This window comes from Camelus bactrianus, chromosome 14, assembly GCF_048773025.1.
Source record: "Camelus bactrianus isolate YW-2024 breed Bactrian camel chromosome 14, ASM4877302v1, whole genome shotgun sequence".
Taxonomy (NCBI): Eukaryota; Metazoa; Chordata; class Mammalia; order Artiodactyla; family Camelidae; genus Camelus; species Camelus bactrianus.
Window position 1 is genome coordinate 50208395 of NC_133552.1, and position 21931 is coordinate 50230325.

Here is a 21931-nt window from a genome sequence, read left to right on the forward strand (position 1 = left end):
CATGTTTTTCCCTAGCTTTTATAGAAGCTGTGAGAGCTCTGTGACTCAGAATTATGTTTAATAATAAAACTACACAGAAGCAGCCTCAGGAGGGTTACAAGATGACAAGCCATGTGAGGAGAGAGAGATTACCTATATCAGAGGGCTTATAGGACAGTCTTAGCTCTGTTACTTATTTTATTTTAGTCCTGGTTCTTGATGCAGTGATGAATTAAGATAAAATTATTTTGGTTTTTTACAGAAAAAAAAAATTCTGAGGGTAAAGTCTTCTCTCTTTAATACTACCCAGAAATTCTTAATTGAAAAGTTTTTTTTATCTGTTTTGAAAACAGTAGGGAAATAACTTTGATTGACCTTTCTGATGAGGACATTATTGAAAATTCCTATCATCTGATGTTCTTTTTCCCCCTACTTCTCACTGACCTTTATTGAATAATTCTGAATTAGATTTAAATTTCCTTTGGTCTTTGTGATATTTACTATTGAAATACCATTTGCTTTGTGGATCATTTCTAAGAGGTTCCTTTATGCAAATAGCATGATTCTGAAAGAAGTGCAGGTACTTCCTGAAGTCTTTCTTCTCTGCTCTTTGTATCCTCTTAGCCAACATTTCTTTCTCACATATATACTCTAATTCTGAAATATACTGAGTTTATTGTATACAATGAATATCTTAATTTAATGTTTTAGTATGATAATTATTTTAATAGAAGACTGTAAGATAAGCTAATGCTGATGAGATGAAATCAATTTAATAACAAAAGCTTATACAGGTTACTTTTTCCAAAGAATTATTTTTCAGTGCAATGCAACTTAACAGATATTTTGAACAGCTAAGGTCTGCAAGGCCCCTTGCCAGGTATAGGAGAGAGAGAGAAAAATGCAGCCCATGGACAGTTTCTACACTCAGAAATTTTAGAGACTAGCACATGAGTGCGTGTTAGGATGTGCGGTCCAGGTTGCTGTAGAATCGTAATATGTGTTTCTCAGTCGTGATGATGAGATAGACTGGCAGTCCAGGTGGGCAGGTGGAGTCGCTCCACGAGATCGTCCAGGGCTCAGGACTCTTGTCTCTCACTTCTTAATTCTCCTCAGCCTCAACTAGCACCATTATCTGCACAGTCAGACCTAGGTAGCCAGCACCAAGTCCAAGTCAGAGACCATGGGCTGGAGAACAAAAGTCTAACCTTTTAAGGGAAAAGCTGATCCTTAAAACAATTGGCAAGGACTTTATCACACACCGTCATCCAGCTGCCAAAGGCATGGAAAGTGATTCTGTCTGTGCAGATATGCACTAAAGTAAAACTTAGTGAGTACTAATAATAATTAAAGTGAGATTGGAAATTAGAAAATTATATTACAAAAATGCTCTTTTCTACAGACACATAAAATACAAACCCATGAATGTGCTATGAGAGAGAAATGCAAATACAGGAGCATGAGCCACTACTTTTGGATGTGGGTAGTTGGAAATATTCTGTGCCTGTTTTTTAAACCGGGTCTTAATATTTGACTTGAACTTCAGTACATCTGGATGGAGGGAAGGTGCTTTCAAAGAGCAATCAACATGGTCAAAGGCTTGAGGATGTGTGGGAAATGCTAGGGAAGAGAGAGTCATCTAGTGTGTGAAGTAGAATGAAGTTTCGAGATTTGAACAGAGAATGTTTGCATAGAATATAGGGATTTACTCTTTAGCAAATAAAAAGTTAGATATCCTATGCATAAATATTTTTGTTTACTTTAGAGGTATATTTCTGGAGTAATATGTCTAGAAAAGGAAGATAATGAATGCTGAAACACTCTTCATGGTGACAGATAATCAAGACTTGAATCAGTGATGTTAGAAAGGAGATATGATATTTTCATTTGTGCTTTTGGTTTTTTACTAATACCAAGTTATTGAATAATTTCATGTCATCTTGAAAATGTCTACAATTACTAATACTCCAAGTTATTAACAATATGATTCTCTCCTGACTCTTTTTTTAAACAACCCCAAAAGAAATTGTTTTTAGATATATTAAGATACCCTACATTGCCCTGCAGTTAATATTTTATGCTACTATAATTTGCCTAAAGTTATTCATATATTCGGTTTCCTGCCAACTCTTCCAATATTATCATTTGTGTTATTTGCAATAGTCAGCATATAACAAAATAGATATCAATGTTAAACATGTAACAATTACCAATGACTTGACTTCTAAATGTTACACTTATTACATAGATTTACAATCAGAAGAGGAAGCTAATTTTATATACTCCTAAAACATCAACTCAGAATGCCAACAATGATTTCACAATAGTGACTTTGAAAGAATCTCAAATACTGTTAAAAAAAACAGTGGTTAGATCACTAGTTTGGGTTTGTTTTTCACTACATTCTTTAGGATAGGATATATATTTCTCTCATTTTTCACTACTATGATGGGGGAATTAAAGGAGAGAATAGCATTATACTTGGCTACTTCCAAATTGTGTCTCTGTGTTGCAGTTACATATGGTTTTATTATAAGCCACCTCAAAATGCAGGGGCTTAAAATCAAAACAACGCTTTGTCTTGCTCACAAATCTACAGTTTGGGCTGGGCTTGTGTCCTATCTCTGTTCTATGTGTTGTCAGCTGGGATGGATTGACTGTAGCTGAACGGTCCAGTTGCAGGTGGCTGGCACGTTAATGCAAGCTGTCAACTAGTCGCCTCAGTTCTTATCCACGTGGGCCTCTTCTCTAAGTAAGTACTTGGGCATTTTCCAAGACCAAATATTCTAAGAGGCAGAAAGTGGAGGCCAATCTCTGAAGAGCTAGTCCGGGAAACTGGCATAACATTAAATATGCCAAAATCTATCAGTAAAAGCAGTCTCAGAGCCCATCATCATTGAAAGAGAGGGGACAGCCAGTGGTCGGCAGGTAAACTGCCCCTCAAAAAAGTCCTGATTTGTAGTGTATATTTCTCACTACAGCAGAAATAGAGCCACCAAATTACGTCACTGAACACAGAGTCGGAAAGAGATGTGAGCTGGTACAAGCAGATCCAGCAAACCGTTTTGTACACCCAGCCTCTTAATGGCAGGTAATGTGTGGCCACATTTCAACCAGCCACATGCTGTGAATATCGGTGAAACCTGTGATTTGTAAGATAGGACTGATGTCTGCATTGCCTCACAGGTTTCTGTTAGGCACAAAGGTAGGCTGTAATTGAAAAGCAGTTTGCAATTTAATGGGTAACAGCTTCATTCTTAGAAGCTAATATGTTACTTCACCATCTGATTTTTCATCTAAAATGATATCATCAACACTGTACAACTGTTTTCTTTGTTACATAGTTGTTACACACTGGTGAAATAGTGTTTTATTTATAGACAGACAGTTCTAAAAACTATATTGTTTCAAATGTAGGAACTCTATTTGTATCTGAATAAACCTCCAGATTTTTAGTTCTTTCTTTCAAATATTGGGAAGAGTCCTAGAAGCTAGGTCTCCTAAATTGCACAGCAGATTTTCTTCCATTCAAGTACTCTAATAAAAAGGGCCTTCTCATTGCATCATAGCTAAGGGCAATGAGAAAACATTTCAAGGTGGCATAAACAAAGTAAGATCTTTTTTTCTATAGGCTGATATTACAAATCACATTTCATGTGTTGGAAAATCAAGTTGACTGTTAGTATTGACCCTCTTTCACAGACAGCAAATTGTTCTGAAGTTAAGCACATATTTTTAAAAGTAGTTTATTTCAACATATTGTATGTGTGTGCATGTTAAACCCATCGTCACATAGGAACTTTTAAGACAAGGATTTCCTACAAAGCATTTCAAAAATGTAATACCTCATTTAACTCAGCCTTCAAGAAAAATTCATTTTATGAATTACATTTCATAAATACATTCCTAACATTGCTTATGGAGTCACTGATTTCAGTAGAGATTTGTTATCAATTTCATTTGCATTTCTTCATGTCAGAAAGTAGTTTATCAACTCTTTCAAAATTAAAGACTAAGCTAGAATGCTGGTACTTGAAATTAGACTTCTTGCCTAGATTTTAAAGAATGAATTACTCTGCTATGATATTTTTTTTTGTCATCCACCTGTCTGTGCAGCAAGTATTCTGCTATTTAATTCTGTTTGAAGTGCAAAACTCTTTCTTTGTTATTTATAGGCTATGACATAATATGCCATTCATAGAAAACATTTCAGAATTTAACTCAGAGGTAAAAGTCTAAAAGAAGTTAGAAAATATCTCAATCAGTAACCATTTCTATATTTTTATTGAGTTGGATTATATATTAATATTTTATTGCTAGAAAATGTATTTAACCATACAGACTTTCTGTTCTGTAAGTTAAAAATTTAGGAAATTGCAACATCCATTTAAAAGTTGACTAGAAATATATTTTTCTCCACATTTTAAAACTACTTTGAATGACAAAAATGTCATAATTACAAATGAATGAATCGTGTGTGTATAAATCACCATGAATTATCTCAAAAACACAATGTGAATGACAAAAACATACTTCACAGTGATATACAGAGTGTCATGTATTTTCTGTACATATCCTTCAATATAAAACATCTACATATTATTGAATGCATATTTATTCCATTCATCCAGAAACTAGTTGTCTTGCCACATTAGTGGCCCAGGGACTGTTCAAGGATCTAAAGATGCAGAGAAAATTCTTGCCTTCCGGTTTTTACATTCTAGTGGTAGGAGACAGTAAATAAGCAAGTGTTATCCATAAAATATGTTGTACTTTGTAGGTTGATAACAGTGGAGAAAACAATTTGGGAAGACAGGAAGACTGTATGCTGGGGGTGGAGGATATTCTTGAAACTGGAAAAAGGGAATCTGTAAACTAATTAGGTTTAAAAAAGGAAGAATTTTTTTTTATGGTGGGAGAGCATACCAAGTGCTCAGTTTTTTATGAATTTCTAATAGTTATTTCTAAATTAAGTCAAGTGGAGATATCAAAGAGGCTTTCATAGAAGCAAGACAAATTTGGAGGAGAGATCATACCTATAGACATAAACGTGTAACTCTTCAGGGTATGGAAATACACTTAGAGCCTGAGACTTAATGACATTCCTGAGAGTGAATGTAAGCCAAACAGATTGCAAGTAGCAGTCTGTGAGACAAGTGGCAACTCAAGGAAGATACTTGGAAGCCAAGAAAAGAAAGGACTTCCCTGGAAAGACAGTAATCAGTTCGTTTCTGATGCTGCTGTGTCTCTGGAGATGAGAACAGAGAATTAACCATTATGTTGAGCAACCTAGAAATCACTGGTCATCTCGGCATGTTGACTAAAGATATTTTGATGTAATGATGGTGGCAAAAGCCTGACTGGAGTGGATTTAAGAGAGGAAAAGGAGGCAGGGTATGTATATTTATATATGAAATCATAAAGTGGAAAGGAGAGAAGTAGGAACAAATTAATGAATAAATAAGATTGAGGGAAGTCATGTTTTTGCCTTTGTTAATAACATGAATAAGAATATGATGTTTTATGTGGTAAGCATAGATTGAGTAACAAGGAAGAAAAATGATACAGGAAACAGAAATACTGGCACAATGACCTGAAGCAGCACTGAGGGTGTGGAATCAAATGTATAAGTGGACGTGTTTAATCTAGAAAGAGTCTGGCAGTTCAGGAGTAGGGATATGAAAGGATGTAAGGTATGATGCATGGACACGTTTAGGAGGTAGATAAAATTATGGGAGCTTGAAGATATTCTCTTCTGTGTTTTTTTGTCAGAAAAATATAAGATAGGAGTAATAGTAGAATGTTTGGAGTTAGAAGAAAATATCTAATAATCATCTTTCAGACTTGAAAAATGGATGGATCATAGAAATAGAATGTGTTTGTGGAATAGCAGTGAGTGTTCAATTGAAATAACTGATCATGAATTTAAATTGAGGGACGGTGTTTTCCAACATTTCTTTCCCTCTGTTCTGGACTAAGTTTTGGGTAAAATTTAGAAGGTGGACGTGAACAACAGCTAGATTGAGGCTCAGGGTAGGATCAGGTAGATGATAGCGCATTCACGGTGTCTGGAATCTGCTGACTCACCTTGTTCGCACAAAGCAGTAACTGGGCTTCCACATCCTCCACTTCCTGCTACATCTCCTTCAGCTCCTTGCACTCTTGGGGCACCTATGTGTTCATACCCTTGACAGACAAACCAGCCTCTTCTGCAAATCACTCACATCATTGAAGTTGGACAATTGGAGCTGTTGAGAGGTTAATACGTGTTCCAGTTCATTCTCACAAGTTTTACTTTGTCCTTGCTCTTCCTGACGCAATGTCCATATTCCCTCATGTATTTCTTGTCTTCTTCACTTCCAACCCAGCACCAGACACAGAAGCAACAGTTGAACAGTTGTAGATAAACTGTTTCCACGCTTGCATAAACAAATCTTTATAATAATTTGTTATATACCATTAATAGTGGCCCATCTCTAAATGATCTCTGACTGATGCAAATACAAAATTGAGCAGGATTTCTCGAACTTCTCTTTTCTAGGAAATCTGTTTGGTTTAAATATGGAAGTAAAAGCATATCTCTAGGAATTTTCCATATTGTTTAGCAATTATAAAATAAGAAAATATTTTAGCAAGGCATTTTATTTTAGAGTAAACATTCTTCTCATTTAATAGACAGTTATGCTGTTTATATTATATAAGAAAAAAATCAATGCACAGGTTTTAAAATGTTATACCATGGTAGGGTTAGAGACAAAATACAAATTTGTGGATTGAAATTTACCACCAGTTTAACTAAAAACTGATAATTCATTTTCATAATTTTATTTATTCTAAATTATTTTTAAAAGCTTCATTTAGTCTTTTAAATCAATCTTTTTATTTATTTCAATCAAATCTTTACCACATACCCTTCCAGCAACATATGTTAAATAGTTTGAGTTGTATAACTTCTAAACAGCAGACTTTGTTTTTTTAAATTACATTCCTGAAAGTACTATTTTTGCAGGTTTTGCACAGATCTCTGTCTACTACTTTGAAAGTCTATATACATCCTGTATACTGAGCTGGTAAAATACATTAGTCTCATCGATGACAGGATACAAAAGTCAAAACATCAATTCACTTTAAAGATCATCGCCCCCCCCCCTCAGTGTTGTCTTAATGTGAAGGTGGCAGTTTTAAATTTTCACATATACTAAAAAAGTTAATAAGATTTTTGTTTCCTATTGTGTAGTTTTAATTTCAATCTTAGTAATTTTTATGCTTAATCTTTAATGATGTTTGCGACTAAAAGTAAAGCCAAATTAAAATGGAAGACCATTTTTATTGGAATATAGTAGATTTACAATGTTGGGTTAGTTTCTGGTGTTCAGCATAGTGATTCAATTATACTTTGTTTTCATACTTTTTCATTATAGGCTATTAGATATTGAATATAGTTCCCTTTGCTATACAGTAGGACCTTGTTAATCTACTCTATTTTATATAGAGTAGTAGCTGCAAATCCCAAACCTTTGCAAATATTTACAAATTAAATGGGATGATGTCTAGGATTTACTTTAAAATAAGGTAGAAGAAAGGAGTATAGATGAAACAATATCTGTTAAAGTTTTGATAAATGTTGAAACCCCTTCATGAGGTCACTTATCATAGGACCCTATATAGACTCAGGATGGGGGCTGGTTACCAGAAAAAGCAACCATGTGATTAGTGGGTTGGAACTTGGAGCTAGCCCAGTTCCAGGAGGGGAGGGTGGCTAGAGCTGGAGTTCAAACACATGGCCAGTGATTTAATCAGTCCCACCTATATGATGAAATCCCCAGTAATTCTCTGGATACCTAAGCCCAGTCAAGCTTCCTAGTTGGCCAACACACTGATATGCCAAGACATTGACATTCCCTGATTCCTGAGAAGGCTTCGATGTTCTGTGTTCCCTCCCTGAATGCATCTTATGTGTACCCTGTGTAATAAGACTCTCATTTAAATATAGCACTTCCCTGTGTTCTGTGACTCATTCTAGCAAATAATTACACCTGAGGGGATCTATCAGGGGCACCCCCGTCTTTGTAGCCAGTTGTTCAGAAGATGGATAGCTTGAGGACACCCCTGATGCTTGAATGTGACATCTGAAGTGAGAGCAGTCTTGGGGATGGCTTGTCCTTTGGGGTCTAACTCCAGATGGTTCATGTCACAACTGAACTATAGCATAGTACACCCAGTTGGTCAGACCAATTGGAATAAACTTAAATGTAAGCTTCACTCAAAAGGCAATTCTTTTGGCATAAAAAGGCTCTGTCAAAGATAATTTATTTCTCCCACATCTGTCCCTATCCTCTAATTCAAATTGGTGTTGTAGAAACACCAAAATGATTGTATTTCCTAAACACACACAATGCTTATTATCTTCATGTAAGTGCTCATGACACTCCCTTTGTCTAGAATGTCTTTCTTACATAGCATGCCATTATCATCCACCATGATTGATTCTTTTACACTCAGCTTAGTAATCACTTCTTCAGAGTGCCTTCCCAACTACCACCCACCAACCCCTTCCCACTCTAATACACATACCAACTGCTAAAAAAGTTGGAGTAAGATACCTCTTTTTTGTAGTTTTATCAGACCTTGTGTATATCTACTATTGTACATATACATCAACTCACAGAGCTCATGTACTGGTTTCCACAAGAATCTGTTAGCTTCTTGAGAATACAATTTTAAAAGTAACCCTCTCACACTGTTGGTAGGAATGTAATTTGATGCAGCCACTGTGGAAAACAGTATTGAGATTCCTTTAAAAATAGAGTTACCATATGATCCAGCAGTCCATAGATCTGGAGGAAACTAATTCAAAAAGATACATGCACCTCCGTGTCCATAGCAGCACTGTATGAAATAGCCAAGACATGGAAGCCACCTAAATGTCCATAGACAGATGACTGGATAAAGAAATTGTGTGTATGTTTGTGTGTATACACACACACAATGGAATATTACTCAGCCATTAGAATGAAATACGCCATTTGCAGCAACATGGCTGGACCTAGGGATTATCATACTAAGTGAATTAAGTCAGAGAAAGACAAATATATGATATCACTTATATGTGGAATCTAAAATGATGCCAATGAACTTATTTTCAAAACAGAAACAAATTCACAGACAGAAAACAAACTTATGTGTACTAGGGAAGTGGGGCAAGGAGTAAATTAGGAGTTTCGGATTAGAAGATACAAACTACTATATATAAAATTGACAAACAACAAGGTCCTACTATATAGCACAGGGAACTATAGTCAATAGCTTATAATAACCTATAATTAAGAAGAATATATATGTATACCAGAATCACTATGCTGTACACTAGAAACTAACAACATTGTGAGTCAACTACACTTCAATAAAAAAAGAATATCATTTTATCTTCCTGATTTTTTTATGCCCAGGATCTGGCCCAACTATTGCAACAAAGTATGGGCAATAAATGTTTGTTGTGGGAATTACCTGAATGAAGTGAATGCATTTGTATATGTCTTTCATAATGTGCTTTTGTTGTTCTCTAGATCTAGGTTTATTATGTTATTTGACTTATTCTGTGTAAGTTATTTATAATTTAATTAAATAAGCAGGCATTTCTGTTAGATAGGCAGCAGTGTTTTCCTTTTGCTACTTTTTTTCTATAAATTTCCTTCATATTCAAATTAATCTATTCCAATCGCTTTGTGCATTTTCCCCTTTCAATTTGAAATGTCCTTGTACATTTTCATAGAAATATTTTGTAATTACACTGAAATTTGGACATCTGAAGTCTAAATAACATATTAATCTTGACAATATAGTACTGACATAAGGTTAGATCTTAAGTTTGATGGTTATACAAATGTCATATTTAATCACTCAAAGTAATTAACTGCTGAGTAGCGAGATCCTTAATTATTCTATTAGAATTAATCTTCATTACACTGATTTGATTTTTCCTCTACAGTGTATGTAGAGCAGGCTATAATGTCACTTATTGAGATGATGAGTGAAATTTCAGTCACTCTAAGTACATGACCTGTGTGCAATTAAAAATCTGAAGCAAGAAATTTGTATTTTTTTCCCCTTAAAATCGCAGTTGCAACTGTATAGGCCCCTGGACCCCCACTGTAAGACAGTTAAGAATAATTATCAGAATTATCAGAATCTTCTAGGAGAAAATTTTCCATAAATACTTTTGTCATCCAAAATTTTTAAATCTTGTATATAGAGAATGGAAAAGAATACAGTTGTATCTCTATATACCATTGTATTTTCTTCTAAGCTATTTCTTTGTAATTTTGTAGACACGGATTGAATTTGTTTATGCTTGAGACACTCTTTCATCCAGGTTACTATGTCCATTTGCAGGCATTATTATGGTTGAAAAGTTAAAATAATATATATTCTCTATTTTAAAAGAACTGTACATTACCATTAGAGACGAAGTAAAAGTCAAATCTTTCAGCAACTGCAGAAAACATGCCCTGCACAGGACCCTGCACAAATGCCTCACTCAACAATATTTCTGAATGAGTAAACATATACATGGAATTTACTGAGCATTTCCTGGAAATTAGCACCAGATCCATTCATCTGTTTCCATATACATCATCCCAGATTAAAACATTTTCATATTTATAATTATTTTCTGCTATAGTCTAGAAAACCTCATTCCATTTCTGATTTTAAAGTCCCAACCATCCTTAAATATTGAGCTCAAGGCACAGCTTATTGATGCCTGTAGCTTAAAATTAATTTCCCTTTTCGTTGGTGCTGTTATACAGTGTATCACAACTTAGTACTTTATTGCCCTTAGATGTTTTAATCTGTGTAAATTGTGCCCATCTAGTTGGATAAAAAGCTCTTTCAGATCACCAATAAGGTTTTATTTTTCTATGTCCCTGTTTCAACAACAACCCAACAAATACAGTGCCAAACACTGGCTGGATATATTATATGTAAAAAACTGATTAATAGAATGGCTGACTAAACTTTCTACTCAGTTTGACCTTTTCTAAGAAGACTTCCAAAGTGAAGAGCCTTGGGGTAATAAATTAGACAATTTGAATAATTATGTATCTTCCTTTGGGGATTTATCCTTATTCATTCATATTTAAATGAAAAACAGTTGCATATATATGACTATCAATTTAATACAGAGAGACACAAAAGGCACAAAGAGACTAACAATGTGAATATGTTCACCTTAGAGTGTTAGCTCTGGTACCAACATGCCTAGATTCTTCTCTCAGCCCTTTCAGATGTCAGCTCTTTTATGTTGGGTAGGCTACCTAACTTGTGTGTCTTATGATTTCATCCATAAAATGGTGATAATATGTAACCACTTCATACTTTTTTGATGAAAAAATAAATGGGGGATAAATGTGAAATAGACTAAACTTAAGGGTGTATATATGTATTACACAATGTAGGTTATGAGCTGTAATATATGCATACATGTATATACACATACAGCTCATAACTTATTCTATATTGTGATTACCATAATATTATGTCATTCTTAGTCTTTCAAGACTCGTTAAATTGTTTGGGGGATCTACGTAAAGAAAGTATCAAGTCAACCTCTGGGAAAGTACTCAGTCTCATAGAAATGTAGGTAAAGTATTTAGTATGAGCTAGAAAAAATCCTCAAGGTCAGGAAAAGGATAATTTGAGTACCAAAGAACATGTGTCATTTAGATCACCTTCTGACTCAGCCTGCAGGGACTGACGCCTGAGTCCTAGGAGAAAATGTCACTAAAATATATGTCTGACATTTAAAGGAAAAGGCAACGTGGTCCTGTAGTGTACATACGGGAGCATAATGAAGATTATTGTTGGCAGATGATGACATAGACAAGCACGTAAGATACATCCAGAATGAGGAGCAGCTGGTAAGGCTTATTCGTTTTTGAGGCACTAGTTCAAGAGGCAGATGAGAAATGTGATTTTGCTAAGGTTCAGAGCTGATTGTGGTTCTGGGGTGCTTTCCTAGCATTTTGGTAGTATTAGCAGCATCCTGCCATTAGTTACAAGAGCTAGCATGCCAGGAAACAAATGGAAAAGAAAAAGCTGGACACCACAGAGCAAGTCACTAAATGCTATATGACTTCCCTAAAATTTTTAAATAGAATAGAAATAAAATATAGGCTTTCCTTTTCTGATCTAGTGTTCTTTGTACTGTACTTGGATGCCATCTTTACCTAGACTTTCATATCTTGCTGATCTTCAAAGTCACGTGGAAGGTATTTTAAAAATCCATAATATTGAGTCACTGAGCCAACATTATTCACTGACAGTCAGCTTTGGAAGCCACTGACCTAGACTATGAATCATTCTGTTTTAAAACTTCTGTTACAACTTCAGCTCTGAAATCAGGTAGCCTAGGTAGGTATCTTATTCCAGCCATATAATTAGCTATCTGCTCTGGGATGACTTTTCAGAACTTCATAGACCTCTTCTTTGATTAGACCTATTTAGCAACAATGTTGTAAAAGTTACAAATAACATGATATGACATGTCACAAATCCTCAACAAATGACTTTTGTTATAAGGTGAATAATGATGGTCTAATAAAAATTGCCCTAGCATACTATAAATGTTAATTTATATACCCTTTAAAATCAATATATTAGTCATTATATATGGCACATTTAAAAATCACTTATTTTCTTAACATTTTAGCATTGCAACTCCAGCAAAGTATAACAAACTCTAAAAAGATTAAACTTCAAAATCAATGAAATCTTTACTGAACTGAAATCCTTCCTATTCTATTCTATGTGAGTTATAAATTTTTACATACATAAAACAGTTTTCACAGTTAAACTACTTTGTTGAATTACATACCAAGGAACTATTATTACTTACTATTTTAATTCTAAGGACAGTCTACCTAGTGATTTTTTAAATGACTTGATTGTTTTGTTTGGTTTGTTAGTTGTGTTTGTTTTTATTACTACTTATAAAATTAAATCCAAATATTTTCAGGAAAAGAGAAGTTAAATTTTTGATTTCCTCGATCGATTTTCCCAATCTGTAGGATTTTGATGAGTCATCGGTGACTTGGAGTCTCAGTTAGCAAAATACTGTTTACTTTAGGTTTCATTATTTCTATGTTTCATAAATTAGTACAAAATTCACAATTTTACCACTCACCTTTTAAAATATTCTAATATAAGAAATACAGTATATATATGAGATTCAGAGATTATATGAAAAAGTTTATATATAACATAATACTTAATCCAGTTTTATATCTTCCTGTAAACCAACATGAAGTAAAAGTAGTAGATACTTATATAATATTGGAATTTTCTGTTCCTTTTTTAATGTATTTCTAGAAACCTATACAATGACTTAAATACTTTTTACCATACTCACACACCTGTGACAAAACCTTCTCTACTGATGGTATAAATAGATTTGACTGCTTCCTCATTGCAATCTAGTTACATCTTTCACAGAGAATGTTTCAAAGTGGCACTGTTGTTTTCTAAGTATATATCATGTATAAGCACAGATATTTTAATATAGAAACTACTGAATATAGAAACAATGGCATTATTTTTGAAGATACAAGTGAACATTTTTATTTCTTCCAAAACTTAGCTAAGTGTTTAAACTAACGATAAAATTCTTTACTAAAGAGATTTTTTAAGTACTTTCAGTTCTTCATGGTCCTAATTTGTAATGTTCCTGGCCAAAATTTAAAATGTAATTAGTGTCAGTATTCAGCAGGATTCTGAGAATCAGCAGATATTGTCCTAATTTTTCAAACTTTAGAAATCCATTCTACTACAAAGACCCCAAAATACAATAAATAATGTATTTGAGAGCTGTCATTAAATTTCTATTGTATGCAATAGCAATAAAATAATTGTAATTACAACACATGTACTGAATTTGCTTGACATTTAAATTATGTAAGGATAAAGATATGTTTCTGATCATAAATAGAAACATAGAAGATATAATCTTTGTATTCAAAGTGCCTTCAATCAAACATAGAAGATGGAACCTAATTTAATAGAAAGTAGATTAAATTATCATTGTAATACACATACAAATAATTCAAGTTGATCATAAGACGATGGGATTATTCATCTGGGTAAGGAAATGGAAGAAATCATGATAAAGAGATAAGAGATTTGGGTTCAACCTTAGAAGATAATATGTTTTGAACAGGTAGAGAAGGAAAAAGAAGGGGGGAGTTTTAGAAAAGGAATAGTTTGGGTAAGTCCCATATGCACATCTTTTCAGAGAATGGCAAATTGGTATCTGGCAGAAGTGTAAGGCAGTCCTGGGGACAAAAATAAAGATGGAAAGGTACAGTGATGGATTCCAGAAGGTCCTGTATATAGATTTATGGAGCTTGGTTTATAATAACTCACTAAACAATTATGGAAAAGAATAACGGAACCACTAAACATAGTATGATGAATTTATAAATAAATCAAGAAGTTAGATTTTGAGTGAATAATTAGATGACTGCTAGGCAACAGCTTATGAAATCTTGAGTGGGCAATGGAGTGGGGTAGAAATAAGGAAATAAAGAAATTACAAAACAATTTAGTGTATTCTCTACAGAATTAAATTTACACTAAAATTTAACCCTCATGTTAGAGAAATGAGAAAGGAAAGGGAGTGACTTTGAGATTTAGTCTTGGTAGTTGAGAGGATATTACAACTCAAAATACTAGTTTTCTAAAAATCTACCAACAACTGGTATTTTAAATTATTTGATTTTATGAATTTTCTTTAGAAAAATCAAAACTTGTATAAATTTTAACATTTTAGAGATCTAAGCACAATAAAGAGTGTGTTTATTTAAAGAAAGGAGATTAATATGTAAGAATGCATCAAGTACCACCCTCACTGTTAAATCTCAAATGATTGTGACATTTCCACTAGATGATATGATTCAGTTTGTTACAGTTAGAAACTGTTTCACCCCGAGTATTTATTCAGTGGTTACTTTTAGGCTATTACTCCCTAATAGAAAATAATGGAGTTAGGTATATAATATGATATCTCTACATACTCACAACACATATTTCAAAATTAGGAAATTATTCTTTGTATATTTGATGTAGACAAATAGAATGGCACTTCCTAGGTTTGGATAGTGACATATGAGACTAAGAGCAATTCACAGAAAACCCCCAATTTCAATTGTAGTTAATGCCTTGTATCTCGCTACACTAAAATTTAATCAAACCACTTAACACAGCTAATTTTTTTCCTGCTTTAATATGGTATCTGACATGGATACCATGAGCTATCAAATGGCCACACCTTTCACAAGGTAAGAATAAAAAAGATGAAGGAGCGCCTAAGTCAGAACTAACTTATTAACTCACAGATGACAATTGGGCTATTTACCAGTTCTTAACATAATAATCATTTCAGGATAAGAAAGTCATGCATAAAGTTACCCTTATATAAGAATCCAATGCATTTACAGTTTTCTGGTTTTAGATAATTGGTTCTCCACTTTAGTAGGCTTAACTTTAAAAGCAAGAGTATAAAGATTTAATTACTGAACTAAGTTAATTGAATTAAAAAAGCATGAAGTGGGAAAAATTCATATGAAGATCCAACTTGAAAGGATGGAATTATAATAATAGCTGCTATTATCAATAATTTGTTTTTATAGATGAGGAATTTGAGACCCAGAAATATTGTTAGTTAATTAAAAGTTACCTAGCTAGGACATGGAAGGTCAGGGTTCTAATGTGGAAATGTCTGACTCATTGTAAAATACTGTTTTTATGTGCATTTAAGTCAGTTTTGATCTGTAATTTTGAGTTTCTTATTCTAACAGGTGGGCTGTCTGTTGACTGTGCCCAGCTTTTTCTTCTATTTTTGATTCTCAGCTAATTACTCAGCAAGTATAATAATACCACTTTCATATGACTAAAATTAAACTTAGAATCAGTGCCCCCATATTCAAATTAATCAATTGTTAAAGGAAGATCTTTCTCTGTTGCCTTTCTGTTTAATCCTGATAAAGAATCAGAGTGAATAGCACAAATCCTACACTATTAACTCTAACTTGAGCCTTCAAGATTTTACATTTCACGGTCTTCATCTTATCTTCTAAGCCACAGCAGTATATTTTTAAAAGATAAATATAAACTAGGGCACCAATACAAATGTCCAAGTTATATGTCAGCATGTGTTCCTTCCTGGGTCTCCATACTTGCCTGTCACCATTATTGATTTGCATGATTTAAAAACATTTAACATTAATTAGATCCTGCAAACAGGCTGTGCATGCTAAAATATGCTACTTTTAACTTCTTCATAGAGATTTTTCAAGTACCTCCTTTGCTCTTATCTGGCTCTTTGATTTATCTTTGATGCATACCACCGTTTATATGAAATTTAAAGATTGATTTATCTATTAAATTTCTGAAAGAGGTTAAAAGTAGCTCATCATTTTTCTTGTGCTTAAAAGTGTTAGATCTACATAAAGATCATTTTCTACTTCTCTTGGGCCTTTTTAAATTGTGTTCTAAGGTGAGAACAATGAATTACCTGACAGAAAAAGGTTTTACCTGCACTGCCAACCTTCCTGTGCATGATAAAACTATCTTAGGCAGTTCTTATGCAGCCTGTAATGACTGCTGGCAGGGAACTGTGGCAGACAAGGGCTAGACATCACCTTTCTTTCACAGATCACACAGAACAGCTTGTGAATCAGGGGAAGGAATGAAGTGAAGGATGAGAACGCCAAGTCACTTCATTTTGAAGGGACATAGCCTACATCTGTCTGTCTACCTTCCAAAAAAAAAAAAAAAAAGGTGGCATTGCAATAAACTAAATTTTCTAGAAGGTGAAATGGTTCAAAAGATTACTAGAACCAGTAAGAACTGTGTTGCAAAATTAAGAGTCTTACCGTATAAAATGGGTTTAGGATGAACCTTGAAAACATGAAACTAAGTAAAAGAAGCCAGATAAAAGGTCACGTGTTATATGACTCCATATACACATGGAATGATCAGAATAGGCAAATCCATAGATAGCAAGTAGATTAACGGTTACCAGAAAGGGGTGGGGAGCAGTAGGGAGGAACTGCCAATAAGTACAGGGGTTTTTTTCTGGAGTGATGAAAATTTTCTAGAAATAGTGGTGGAGGTTGCATAATTTTAGTTAAACCAGATGAACTGGACACATTGAATGACTCACTATTACAATATGTGAATGACTTTAGACACAACATTTTAAAGATACTAGAAACTAAAAACCTAGATGAAAAAATAAATCAACTTGACTAAATGCTAAGTAGTCTAAGTTTTTTATAAGCACACACATTCTGAAGTTAGTTAAGAATATTTCAAGTGTCTGAAAATATTTAAGTAGAGTGTAAAGCAAAATACATTTGACCCTTGAGCAACGTGGGGGTTAATCCACATATAATTTATAGTTGGTCTTAGTATATCTGATCCCTCTGGGTCTGAGGATTCAACCAACAATGGACCATGTAGTACTGTAGTATTTACTACTGAAAAATACCGGGGACCTGCCCAGTTCAAACCCATTTTGCTCAGGGGTCAACTGTATTTCAGAAAATTGGAAAGGCATGAAGTCCTAGAGTTTTGAAATATATTTTTGATAGTGAGTATGAGATCTAAAGTCCAGGAGTCCCTAAACACTTAGCCTAAAAGTACTGAAGAATTTATCTTAAGACAGGTATAAAATAGTCAACAAGATATTAAAAAATAGAAAAGCAAAGTAGACCAGGGTCAAATGTTAGTATTTTACTTTCTAGTATGGATCTATACTTCAGTGTCTTAATAGTGATTCTCAAGTAGAAAATTCTGTGACTAAAATAATCTAGCTTGCTTTCTTCTCTCTTTCCCTTTTAGAGATGTGTAGTCTAAGATGCTTTTTAAATGAAATGGCACATTAAAATTGCTTTTATGTATAAAACCATTAACTTTATATGCTAATATTATAGGAACTTTGATGTGCACCGGTTAAATGTAATGCTTTTTGAAAAGTAGTTGTGTTTGTGGCTTACTCAGAACTTAATTTTTTTTCCCCCATACACATTCAAAGCATCTGAAAACACAATACAATTTTGGCAGTATAGTAACTCTGGCTAAAAATATATATTACTATGCAAATTCCTACATTATATATTTCTCAGTAGAAAAGAAAAGTTCAAACATAGCATCTTAATTCCCACATTTGTATAATGCACAAGTTGCTTTGCACATGAAAATGTATGTTTTTCATTTTGATTTGCACTTATTTTTATTTGCTAAACTATCTCTTCAACAACTTAAAGTCAAAATGTGATTCAGTATCATGCAGTGAAATAACTAAAGGGAAAAACATCAAAAGGAGAATAGCAGAAAAAATAAGACCATTTTTACCGTGAAAATAGGTGAAATTGTCATTATATGTGAATGACATGATACTATTTATGGAAAACCTAAAGATGTCACACAAAAACTACTAGAGCTAATAAAAGAATTCGGCACGGTATCAGGATACAAGATTAACATACAGAAATCGGTGGCATTTCTTTACATAAATAATGAAATATCAGAAAACGAAAGAAACAATTCCTTTAAAATTGCATCCAAAAAAATAAAATAAAATAGTTAGGAATAAATCTGACCAAGGAAGTGAAAGACATATGAAGAGAACTATAAAACATTGACTAATGAGATGACTTAACGAAATGGAAAGATATTGCATGATCTTGGATTGGAAGAATTAATACTGTTAAAATGGCCATACAACTCAAAGCAATCTACAGATTTAATGTGATCCCTATCAAACTACCCAGGGCATTTTTTCACAGAACTACATAGAACAAATAATCCTAAGATTTATATGGAATCACAAAAGACCCAGAATTTCCAAAGCACTACTAAAGAAAAAGGATGAAGATGGAGGAATAATCCTCCGAGACTTCAGAAAATACTATAGAGCTACAGTAATCAAAACAGCATGGTACTGGTTGAAAAACAGACATATGGATCAATGGAACAGAATAGAGAGCCCAGAAATAAACTCACAAACTTTTGGTCAATTAATCTTTGACAAAGGAAGCAAGAATATACAATGGAGTAAAGACAGTCTCTTCAGCAAATGGTGTTGGGAAAATCGGACAGCAGCATATAAATCAGTGAAATTAGAATAATCCCTTGTACCATACACAAAAATAAACTCAAAATGGCTTAAAGACTTAAGCATAAGACAAGACATTATAAACCTCTTAGAAGAAAACATATGCAAAACATTATCTGACATAAATCTCAGCAATATTCTCCTAGGGCAGTCTACCCAAGCAATAGAAATAAAAGCAAAACTAAACAAATGGGACCTAATTAAACTTTTAAGCTTTTGCACAGCAAAGGAAACCATAAACAAAAAGACAACCTACAGAATGGGAGAAAATATTTGCAAAAGATGAGACTGACAAGGACTTAATTTCCAGAATACATAAACAGCTCATACAACTTAATAACAAAAACAAACAACCCAATCAAAAAATAAGCAGAAGACCTAAACAAGCAATTCTCCAAGGAAGACATACAAATGGCGAATAGGCACATGAAAAAATGCTCAATATCGCTAAGTATAAGAGAAATGCAAGTCAAAACTACAATGAGGTATCACCTCACACCAGTCATAATGGCCCTCATTCAAAAGTCCACAAACGAAAAATGCTAGAGAGGGTGTGGAGAAAAGGGAACCCTCCTACAGTGTTGGTGGAAATGTAGTTTGTTGCAGCCATTATGGAAAACAGTATGGAGATTCCTCAAAAAACTAAAAAATAGACTTGCCATATGATCCAGCAGTCCTGCTCCTGGGCATATATCCAGAGGGAACCTTATTCAAAAAGATACTTTCACCCCAACGTTCACAGCAGCACTGTTTATGATAGCCAAGACATGGAAACCTAACATTCATCAACAGATGACTGGATAAAGAAGCAGTGGTATATTTATACAATGGAATACTACTCAATCATAAAAAAAATACCATTTGCAGCGATATGGATGGATCTGGAGAATGTCATTCTAAGTGAAGTAAGCCAGAAAGAGGAAGAAAAATACCATATGATACCACTTGTATTTGGAAGCTAAAAAAAAAAGACAAACGTATTTACAAAACAGAAACAGACTCACAGACATAGAGAACAACCTTATGGTTACCAGAGTGGTAAGGGGTTGGGAAGGGATAAATTGGGAGTTTGAGATTTGCAGATGCTAATGTATATAAAATAAGCAAGTTCATACTGTATAGCACAGGGAACTATATTCAGTATCTTGTAGTAACTTATGGTGAAGAATATGAAAACATATATGTTCATGTAATTGTGCTGTACACTAGAAATTGACACAACATTCTAAACTGACTATACTCCAATAAAAACATTTTATATATATATATATATATATATATATATATATATATAAAATATATATAAGAAAATATAGAAATGATTTTAGGTACCATTTACTGAGCATCTATTAGAAACCAAGTTCCATTTACAATATCAAGTAATCGTATCATACCTACAACTCATCACTAAAAAATTAACGAAAAGCCTGAATAAAGCAGTTATACTTCCCCACACAATTTAATAACATTTAATGTCAATGCATGTTAATAAGTTAACATGCAATGAGATTAAAACATGTCTGTCTGAATGAATTCCACTATACCATACAACTGATTATAACACACACAAAAATAAGAAACATAAAAACTACAAAAAATCCTTCTCTCCATCTAAATGAAGCAAATATTTGTAAAGCATACTCTGTAAAATTTGGTATTTAATGTGATTACAAAATAGCTCCGTAGATATTTTTAATTGACACATATTTAAATAACCCAATCGTTAAATTTACTATGTTGAAGTCATCCATTACCTTCAAAGTTGTTCTAATTTAACACAAGAATTTCCTCTCGCATAGTGACACAAAGCAGCATGGAGCACCGTGGGTGGAACATATTTGCACAGCAGGGTACCATTAAAGCCATTCACTTCAGTTTAGGTAGTGTTATAGGCCATGTTACCATAATTTCTTGTGAAAGGGACAACTTTTTTTCAAGAAGCTATCCATTAATAAGAATGATGACAGTTTTATGTAGAATGTATTAATCAAATCTGATGGTTAAATGGCATCTTTTCCAAAAGAAAACATATTACTTTCACACTGGCAGCGCAGACTGGTTGCGCATGTGGATTCTAGGTATCCATGTTTAGCCTCTCTTAGTATCACTTAAATGTGATGAAATATAATGCTTAACATTTTATAAATTAAATTTTTCCTAGAAGTTAAAAGCATCATGGTGCATCTTCCTTGTAATCTGTATGAAGTGGTTATAATTATTAAGAAGTCAATGTTTATATTTTAACATATTCTTTCGTTATTATTCTTAGGACATTAATGCTATGTTCTATCATATGGTTTCTTTAAACAACCATTAAAACATACTCTGCATACTAAGAAAATTTATTTTTCTGTGTACTCTACCATTAAAGAAAGTTAACAATTACTTTTAATGCATTTGTTATACAAAAGCCATTGCAGATTAAAGATTGCTAGTGAGATTTTGATACTAAGATAAAGGTACATGTATCAGATTTTGCATAAACAACAGTAACACAAATTTTTTATGACCAGAATTGAAACAAACCCAAACAGCCATCTCATAAGTACTTAAGAAAACCTATGTCTTTAAGTTTACATAAAAAATACATTTAAAAAGCATCCCTGGAAATGAAATGGTAAAGGCCATTTCTTTCTCAGCTAGTTTATTGCTGAGATTTAATGTAATAATGGTGACACTGGTTTATTCTAGGGTCATGTTAGGGTTATATCTTTTTGGACAAAATGAATAGCAGAGCATTTAATTATTTGATGTTTATTTGAGATAGCCAATAAACTG